This window comes from Dermacentor albipictus, chromosome 9 (genome assembly GCF_038994185.2).
Source record: "Dermacentor albipictus isolate Rhodes 1998 colony chromosome 9, USDA_Dalb.pri_finalv2, whole genome shotgun sequence".
NCBI classification, from domain to species: domain Eukaryota; kingdom Metazoa; phylum Arthropoda; class Arachnida; order Ixodida; family Ixodidae; genus Dermacentor; species Dermacentor albipictus.
This window is the reverse complement of record NC_091829.1, coordinates 27,834,260-27,843,658: the sequence shown is the minus strand read 5'-3', so window position 1 is coordinate 27,843,658 and position 9,399 is coordinate 27,834,260. Positions and strand designations below refer to the sequence as shown.

Below are 9,399 nucleotides of genomic sequence, written 5' to 3'. Positions count from 1 at the left end.
CAGCCGAAATAATTGGGACGGAATTTGCTGCATTTCGTATGAATAGATAGACTCCGTCGACTGTTCGAATTGAATGATCAGTTTTACAGCACGCTGACTCCACACTCAGAAAACCTGACAGCGATATCTGTAAACTGCATCCACTGAAGGATATCTGATGCGGACAAGTAATTATGATTCATTATTCGTTGCACTCGTGATAGCACGTCCGGCTTGGCTGCGGGTGGATGCATGGCTCGAACCTCTCCGCCGGGCACACAGACTAATAATACGGATGCAAGCTATGTGCTTGATTTGAAATGGAAAAAAAGAAGCAAACACAATTCAAACTGCTATAACTTTCAGGTGTTTGCCGGTTTGTTAAATCTATTAATACCAGTTTTGCAAAAAGACCTGTTCACAAGTTAGGGGTCTGTAATAAAGCCGCCTACAATAAATTAAGTTTGCCCGCTTTACATCCCCGGAAGTAGCCCACTGTATTCTGACATCTGGCTTTACTGAAGAGTTCTATAGGTGTAAACTCGTTAGTTCACTCTATAGGATTTCCCCGTTTTCTTTTTTTTTTCTTCCTTTAGGAATATAGAAAATAAAGCCCTGAATAGAAAACCCACTACTTGCAGGTGGCACACTTCAAGTTCGTATGTTAAACGCAGCAAACATAAAAGTGGTTCAGCGGATGCCGAGATTAGCGAATCGTTCCGCATTTGTATAGGAGCTCCCCTACCTAAAGAGAGAGAGAGAGAGATGCAAATGAGGGAAAGGCAGGGAAGGTTAACCAGAGTTGAAACCTCCGGTTTGCTACCCTGCACTAGGGGAAGGGAAAGGGGAAGTAAAGACGGAAAGAAGAGCAGTGACAAAAATAAAAGCGTTAGAAAAAAATATGAGAAGGCACGGAATGGGGTCATTATAGTCTTTCTAATAGGCACTGTCCCATAAAAAGGTCAAGAAAGCCCCAACCTAAAGGTATCCCCTTAAACCGACCCATTATGTAGCCGTGAAAGAATTATGTAGTTCTGGGTGTGTTGATAATTCCTCTTGAGATTACCAACGCACTAGTTGGGACGCAGACGAGAAAGACAAGTACAGTTGTAAAAAACAAGGTCATCGCTTGTCCATGGCTCCCTTGTCTGTGTCCTCATCACGGCGCTGGTTTCCACGATGGAGGCCGTAAGCACGTTTATATATGTATGTATATACAGTGGGCCTTAAAAAGATGTTTGAGACAAGACTATCCTGAAGACAGGCCGTTGTGGTATGGTAGCTTGGTATGGTATACAGTATGGTATGGTAGACAGGCCATTGCGGTAGTTCAGTCAGCAAGGAGTTTATAGCCGTTACGTAAAAAGCAGCCCTAAGAGACGAAAAGAAAGAGGCTCATGTCAATCGTCGGATAAGGTTGCGTTTTCAATTATCCGCGTAGTTATTGCCATTTGGGCATGCGTCATTACAACAGTATTATTGTGACGCCTGTGGAGATCTCGTTGGAAAGCTAACTACTTACAACTGTGTTCGCGATGCCGGATATGCGCCGTAGGCGTAAGCAGCGCAGCAGTGCTGGTGGTGCCGTGTTGCGGCACTTCGTTCAACCATAGCACAAAGAGATGCTATTGCAATAACAGATTGTGGGCTACTTGTAGTTGCTGTAGTTGTTGTAGTTGTAGTTTCTTGTAGGCTCTCTCCTTCCCTCCTTAGGACAGGTAAAAAAAAAAGAGACAAGCCATTACACTCTGTGAAGGAGGATGACAAGTGAAGTTGTTCAGCACACGACACAGACGTGACACATAATTTTGAACAAAGGTACGAGCGCATTTACCGGGATTTTTGTGCAGATATTCGCGTGGACTACGGTACCGCCGCCTCGAGGAGCCGGAGGAAACTAGACACGCGTAATGTTTCGACGGGACCGCCACCCCGGGATAGCGGAAGGAAAGGAGATACGCAAGTGCTTGGAACGCCGACAAAGAGAGGGCGGGGCTAACGTAGACGTGGCCGACGCGTGCCAAAGTGTGGTATTTGTTCTTATCAGTTTAATATTTGATACGGGTTCTGTTTGGACCCAAGATATTAAACATAATTTTGCAAGCTCAAGGAGTGCTTCACCTTCGCCGCCGGTCGGTCCAGTATTGCATCATCTCCGGGATCGGCCCACAGTTTTCGCACACGCGAAACAAAAATGCACGGAACCCTAGCCATAACAGCTTTGTGGTAAAAAGAAAGAAAAGAAGAAAAAAAAAACGCAATTTCATTCGAAAATTGAAGCACTGATGGCGATAGCGATGTATTAGACTACATGAAGCAAGTTTCGTAGTTTTAGCGACCGTATGAATTGCAGTAAACGTTCACTTACTAATTAAATTTACAAACATGGTTTTAAGCGCGCGCGCGCTTACGTGAAGATACCAAACTCAATGACCGTGGACACACGCTGTCCTAAGACTGGTGCGATGAAGAGGTGCGGCAAGCGAATTCACGTTCGTGCTACCTCTCGCTTCAAAGCGAACTACAGGCGGGAGAGAGCACAGCGCACGCGAAGCCATCAGCCATCCGCGCCTCATGATTGCACCCAGCGCAGATTACCTCCAGACAGGGCGCGTACGGCTGCGCTAAGCCGCGTCCTGGCCAGAAGCGGAGGCGCTAGCTGCCTCCGCTCCCTAAAGCCCCTCAAACTTCGTAAAGCAGCGGCACGTTTTGAAGAATGCCGCCTCTTCCTCGCGCGCTCTGGTCGACGCCGCGTCGCTATTGGTCTAATAGCATCACGTGGGCCCTCGCGCCGTGCATCAGCGCCATTTTTGCTCGAGAAGCGTCTACGGAGCGGCGAGGCGCGCATGTTGGCGCCGTTGCTACGCTCGAGCAGTGTAGGCGGCGCCACGGTCGAGGAGGGAGTGTGAAAGAGAGAAGAAACGAGGAGGAGTGTCGCTACTTTACGAAGTTTAAGGGGTTTCACCGCTCCCCTCCAGCCGCCTGCCACGCGAGCGCGAGAAGACGGTGCGCATCAAGCCGCCATCCTTCTCGGCTCCTCCTCGCACGTTTTTTTTTCTCGCACCACAGCATACGGCACTGCCGCGATCTTATCGCATCGAACTTTATTCAGAACACCACGCCGACGCCGACGACGGCAATTCGCCTGTAGTGTCCATATAATTGCTATTGCAGAAAAAAAAAATGGCTGTGGCTTAGGTAAGGTTAAGCCCAGGATGCGAAGCATACTAGCCTTTATTTTAGTTGTTGAACCACTGTTTAGCCTGGTGAACTGCTGTTGCTTGGCTATATTTGGTTCGGCTAGACGAAGAAACAACTCATGCATTACTTCTTCGCCTTCAAGAGTGGAACGCGACAGCGTTCCCGTCGACCCGCCAAGGGGTGTAAGACAATGGGCTACAGGGCAGCGACTACGCGCCCCGCATTGGACGCGGTGAGCGTCGAGCAAAGCAGCGTTCGGCGCGGCAACGAAATGTGCGCCTGAGCAAGAGACGCACGCCTTAGAAACAGCGCGTTTCTAAGGCAACACCGCATTCACTAGAGGCGCTTTTGTACCGCTTTGAAGCGTTGTACTCGTGGCTCAGTGGTAGCGTCTCCGTCCCACACTCCGGAGACCCTGGTTCGATTCCCACCCAGCCCGTCTTGCAAGAGTTGAGCCAAAGCCACTTCTCCTCTGTCGTGACGTCACGGTGTCACGTGATTTCATGGTCACCGCCGCGCCTGAGGAGCTGGGTTGAGCCCTCGTAATATGCTTCGCATAAAACGGGGGAACCAATGTTCACTTACACGGAAACGAGGTGGTCAAATGAACCGCAAGAATTGAGTGTCACTGGCTTCAGGTTGAAATGCGAGCATTGTGGAGGTGTACGAAAATGTTAGCCCAAATGACAATTTAAATTAAACTAAATTTCCCTTAATCTATTCATAAGCTTTGTATGGCCAATGCAGACAAAAGCAACTGCCTTTAAATGCAGCCTGATTTGGAAACATGCGACTTCTGATCGTATACAGCGTATACAGATCGTATACAGACCTTTTACAGCGTGCAGTCTGTGCGCTATGTACTAGGGTACGCCACAAGTACGCTGTCATTGAACGCCTTCTGAATCGGAAGCAAGCAGCCATCAGCCGCCGCCGGCAGCTCCAGCATCCTTCCGCCGAGAGGCTGGAGATTGCTTAGCGCTATTTGTTTAAAATGTGGAAGTGCAGAGGGAAGACATGCTTTGCCGTGAATTGAGACTTGGAGGTGTGGGATATGAGACTGGCGGACGAGCTTCATCCGCCTCAGCTGCATGCACAAGGTGTTCGCGTGTGCGACCGTTCGTCATGAACACCTTTTCACAAGGCGAGAACAACAGGATCTACCGCCAGCGCTGGATAGCCGATTGCCGGCAATGACTGCCACTCCACCATCGCCTGCAGCAACTCACAGCGTCAGCGCCACACAAAGTATATCACGAAATCTTAAGTACAATAAGCATGCAATCCGCACTGCTTCCTCCCACACAAGCGCGACCGACTTACTCGAGCAACCACAACTTGGACAACGGCGAAGTCAAACGTGGAACAATAGGCAGGCACCGCGAGTTTTCTTTCTGCGCCGGGAATCAAACAGCAGGCGACTCGGCTACTTTGAAACTTTTTGGTTCATTTTAATCGGCGCAGCAAGTAACGAGGAAACAATTGCTAAGTTATTTGATCAGCGCTGGCGACAAGAATGACGCGTTTGGACTCGACCACCGTTGCCGGAGTAGGGATGCAAAATTTCCGAAAATTTTGGGTGGTAGAAAAAAAAAAGGCGTTTTAGTGCCTGGCTCTTGGCGCCCGTTCTTGCGCTGAGCGTCGGCGTAACCTAGCATACGGGCACAGAGAAGGATGAAAGAGCGAATGCGCGGTACAGCGGGGGATGAAAGACGGCGACAGCGAAGAGAACACGAGGAGGAAAGCGGAGGAGGAGGGTGCAGCGGAAGCATGAGGAGGAAGAGTGGAGGGTGCTACTTTGAAGCACCACCAGATGGCGGTCACGCCCGCACATCCACATGTGTTTTTGTCTTTCTTTCTTTTTTGTTGTTTAACCTAGGTAGGACATTCGGCAGTATAATAGCAAGAGCTTGGTGGCGCAACCCATCGCCCCGTTCAAAGGGGACGCTCATAACATCCATCCGTCCGTCCATCCATCCATCCATCCATCCATCCATCCATCCATCCATCCATCCATCCATCCATCCATCCATCCATCAATCAATTCATCCATCCGGTTAATCATCCGAGGCAGTGGAGGCACCTGCCGTGCGGGGGAAAGAAAAAAAAAGAACCAGAAAGCTCGCCTTCGCGCGTAGTGGTCGGTGCCAGCGTTTTCCGATAAGGATTACGACGATTGCATAAGCTGCAGTTGGGTCGGAAAGCGGCAGCTGTGTGGCCGGTGCGGTGATCGGTGCGATGTCTCAATGTACTCACTCTAAGAAAAGTTTAGACCCTTTGAGTCCTATCTTGCCACACAACAATAAACGCCATCTGTCTTGTCCGCATTTCCTTTCTTTGACGCGGCGAGCCCGGTATGTCCCGGTAACGAACGGGATGCACGTTATGAGCATGACATAGCGACATAGCATTGCCGACGGGAAAGTAGTGGGCGCAGCGTTTTCAAGAAAGGAAACGCAAGCAAGGCACATGATGATTATCGTTGTGTGGCAGATATACACCCCAAAGGGTGTGAACTTTTTTTTAGAGTGTTGCGAAATGAAAACACGTATAGAGCTGCGCTCAAATTTCGCACTTGGGAGTATCACAATCTTGCAGCCAAACGCACAGCGCGCAGTGAGTGAACAGTTGGCCTAGTTCCGCTATTGGCAATAAAGCGTCGCCATCTTCCTAGTATAGTCAAGGGAAAATTCAATAAATTTGCATTTGTGGGCCTATCTTCGCAACCTACATGTTAATAAAGCAAAGTGCTGCAATTAAGTGCAGAAATATAATGTGTTCTTGCCTATTTTCTTCATTGGCATCCTATACTTGCATTTAGCCGCTCCATTTGTTGCGCCAATGGGCGGCGATATCGCTGTTATCGCTGAGCCTGCCATTCTGTTTGTCCGCTCCTGCCGCTTTCTACCCACGTGCAAGTTTGTTCGTGTGGTCTGCGGTTAAAGATTTTCTTTCTGTTCCCGCGAATTTCCCGGCGACGGTAGGAAAACCGAGGAACGGGCACAAGGCATGCAGCGCGGCTGTGTGGTGTGGCAACTCGGGGAGGGACAGCAGGGCGAACATTTTCCGTTTCCCAGAGAATCTGAGAGGTAAGCACACTGTTTCTGCAGTCGTTGTGAAGCAGACGAGCGCCATCCTTATCAAAAACGTTAGCTATAGGACAAAACTTTTCCGCGGCTTCGTTCTACGGAATGTCGTTTTGATTTGGCGCGGCACGTTTTTGTAAGAAACTTAAGCTACCCGTTAACATTTGCCCATGAGCCGATTGATGCTAGCCGACGCACAGGTGAAAATTTCGCTTCATTATATGTTAGCGGTCAGTGTTCATTTTTCTTCAGGAATAGAAAACTTTTAGTTTACGTTTACGTGAGGTATTTGAATGCTTGCTGCACAACCTTGTTATGCTAAATGGCATTCGTTAAGCAGTTTTCTTTTCTTTTTTGTTGTCACATTACACCAGCTTTGAACGCTCGCGAACACGGCAGAAGAAAAAAAAAATGAATGCAGTGGCATCTCACCGTTTGATCTTTTGAATTAAAACAAGAAGTTAGAGCTATCTGAGATGATCGGCGTGCGCTTCACTTTTCAACCTGCACCTAGAAGGCGATTTTTTCATCGCTTCTTCGTACCAGCTTTTAGGTGCTTTTTTTTTATCATGACCACGCGGTATTTCGCCCATATTCCAGGCCTGACATATGGTGAAATTACGCTAAAGGGTAGACCTGGCGGGGCTGACACGGGAGTAGATTTAGTACAGCGGATACCGCCTCTGCGTGGACCACTTCACAGAAAGGGACTATACGCTGACCCGACCAAAGCACCCTTGTGGTCGGCTGTGCCGACTGTTGGAGCGGACGAGCGGTCCCTGACCGATGAAGGTAAGGAAAACAAGTTATTAATGGTTGCGAATATCTCTGCTATTGTAGTTCGTTACTGTCGTGCAGACACCTATTTGGGGGGCATCGCGCAAGTACCAAGAGCATGGCGAGCGCCGTGTCTTCTACGTCGGCTGCTACGGCGCCATGTGCCATGTGACGTCACGCAGCGAAATTGGATCCGCGTGCGCCAAGAAACCGCGTGCTTGTCAGTTTATCGCTCGCTCGCCTGCGGTGCGCGATGTTCCCGATGATAGAATCTCTTTCTCTGTGATGATAGGGTAATGAGCCAGACCGTTTACGCCGACAACGAGCGAATTCACGTTCGTAAAAAGTAGCGCCGCGCTTGGCTTTACGGCAGGCGATACGGCGAAGCCAGTTCTTGCTACGCGCTGCCGTATTCTTCCCAAGTTTGGTTGCCGCTGTATAGCAGAAATTCTACTGCAGCAAGAATTCCGCTGCTCAGGTGCCCAGCAATTTTAAACCACCGGAGGATCGTTTTCCTCTGATGGGTATTTTGAATAAAAGTGAAGACAAATAAATCCCTCAATTGCCGAATCTTTAACAAAATGAATACAAACGTCCATCGATGAAGAAAACTAGCTCTAAAAAACTGATGCCTCGTGTTTTGAGCCAGCTAGTGAGAAACCAGAAGTGTTTAGCATGCTACATGAATACTATATTAGCACTAAAGCTTGGAACTTTGCTTATTAAATTTTGGAGGCATATTTCTAGTTCAAATCCTGCAGCAAAATACAATCGGCACTGACCTGCACGAATTGAAGGCACTATATATATTTTACGAAAGCTCCGAGATTTGTTCAACCAATGGTGCGATATGCAAACCTAAGTGTTACTTATTTCTTCTGTATATTTCCAGAAAGCGACCCCAGCGCAACCACCTCTGTCTCCTCTGAATCGCTGTCTCGTCTGTGTCACGGTAAGTGCTTGTTAGAAATGTGTGATATCAGGCATAGCATGCAAGTCTTTAGTGCGCTAGCGCTAGGGCTTCCAATACGGCGAAAAGCCGTTGCTATGTGTCTGTCCGTGCGTTGCGCGACCATGATGAAGAGCCAACAGCAGCGCCGCGCGGTGGGGAGCAGGCAAGAAGTAGGTGCGTCACGCGTTGGAGGAGAGTAACCACCTGCAGCCAATCAGAGCACGCGCGTCACGACAGCTGCAGCCAATAGGAAGCTGCGCTCGACCGCAGCTGCGGCCGGTGCGGATATGCGGCAGGCCTGCGTTATGGTACCATACCTGCGTCCTTGCGTATGCTCAAAGCCAGCGGCGCGTACCATGCATCGCATTACGGCCAACAGCGCCACCTACGCCCGGCTTGAAATGGAGGAGCGGCTTCCATCCGCCGTTGGCGTCACCTCTCCCTTCTAGCCACCATAGTTTAGCTACAGCGCGTCAGAACAAGTCGTGTGGCAGTTCTTTGGCTATGGGCCGCGGGTGATGCGGTGGGCCCATCCAACGTTTGCGGATCAGCCCATCCAACCCAGATGGGCCCATCCAAAACGCTGGGGCCATCTGGGTTGGTAGTAGACGCGGAGCGTCGGGCACGACGAAACGCACGACTACGGCTGAAACGACAGCGTGAGCGTGCGTTGACTGACCCTGACATTGTAGCCAAACGAGCGAAGTTGGAAGCAGGCAAGCTGAGAAAATGCCGAGAACGTGCAAACGAAACTCCTACGCAGTGGGAACGCCATCATGACGCTGATGCCGAGACCGCGGGGAACGCGCGGGTTTACGAAGCTACCGAACAGCGACAACCCTGAGTAGAGAGGTCCGGCTTGTGTAGAGAGAGTAGAAATGTAGAGGGGGGGGGGGGATGTCCGGCCGACCTCTCTACATTTTCCAATCATTGAACTACTACTCTCTTTCCCGACAGGCGAAGAAGACTGCCGACGAGTATGCTGCGGGCTTGGTCAAATACTTTCGTTGAAGAGCGGCACACAATTACTGGCCCGTACCCAACAACCCAAGTTGGCATCAAAGATGTTCACCGGAGATTAGCACAGACCGAGTGGCGCATACCCATGGTAAGCCAATACAAACGATGCAAATTTTTTTTTACAAACTCGCGAAGCCGTTTGAAATAAGGAGGAGGTTTAGACAAACAACCATAACTGCCATGCCGGCTTGACAAAAAGAAATATATCTTAACCGTTGGGCTGAAGCGACCCTCTTGCAGCTTCTGTAATAACGCCAGAGAGACATATATTTATTATTAGAGAAAAGCTGAGAAGTCTGTCTGAATCAATGTTCTGACCTGCTACTTGGCGTTGGAGGAAGGGGAAAGGGTGTAGAAAGATAGAATAGAAAATACATTGATTAT

At 49.4% G+C, this 9,399-nt stretch overlaps 1 long non-coding RNA gene and 1 pseudogene across 4 annotated transcripts in view; both read left to right on the top strand.

Annotated features, from left to right (window-relative positions):
* Positions 1-1,974: 1,974 nt before the first annotated feature.
* Positions 1,975-2,154, top strand: LOC139050224 (U2 spliceosomal RNA; annotated as a pseudogene).
* A 3,897-nt stretch (positions 2,155-6,051) lies between these two features.
* The window catches only part of LOC139049764 (uncharacterized), a 32,318-nt gene continuing 28,970 nt past the window's right edge, over positions 6,052-9,399 (top strand). For 2 of the 4 annotated variants that reach the window (XR_011508561.1, XR_011508564.1), the window contains exons 1-4: positions 6,052-6,269; positions 6,867-7,058; positions 7,936-7,995; positions 8,953-9,103. This is a non-coding gene — a long non-coding RNA (uncharacterized lncRNA). The remainder of the gene's footprint in view (positions 6,270-6,866; positions 7,059-7,935; positions 7,996-8,952; positions 9,104-9,399) is intronic. The other 2 variants (XR_011508563.1, XR_011508562.1) reach the window with 2 other exon arrangements.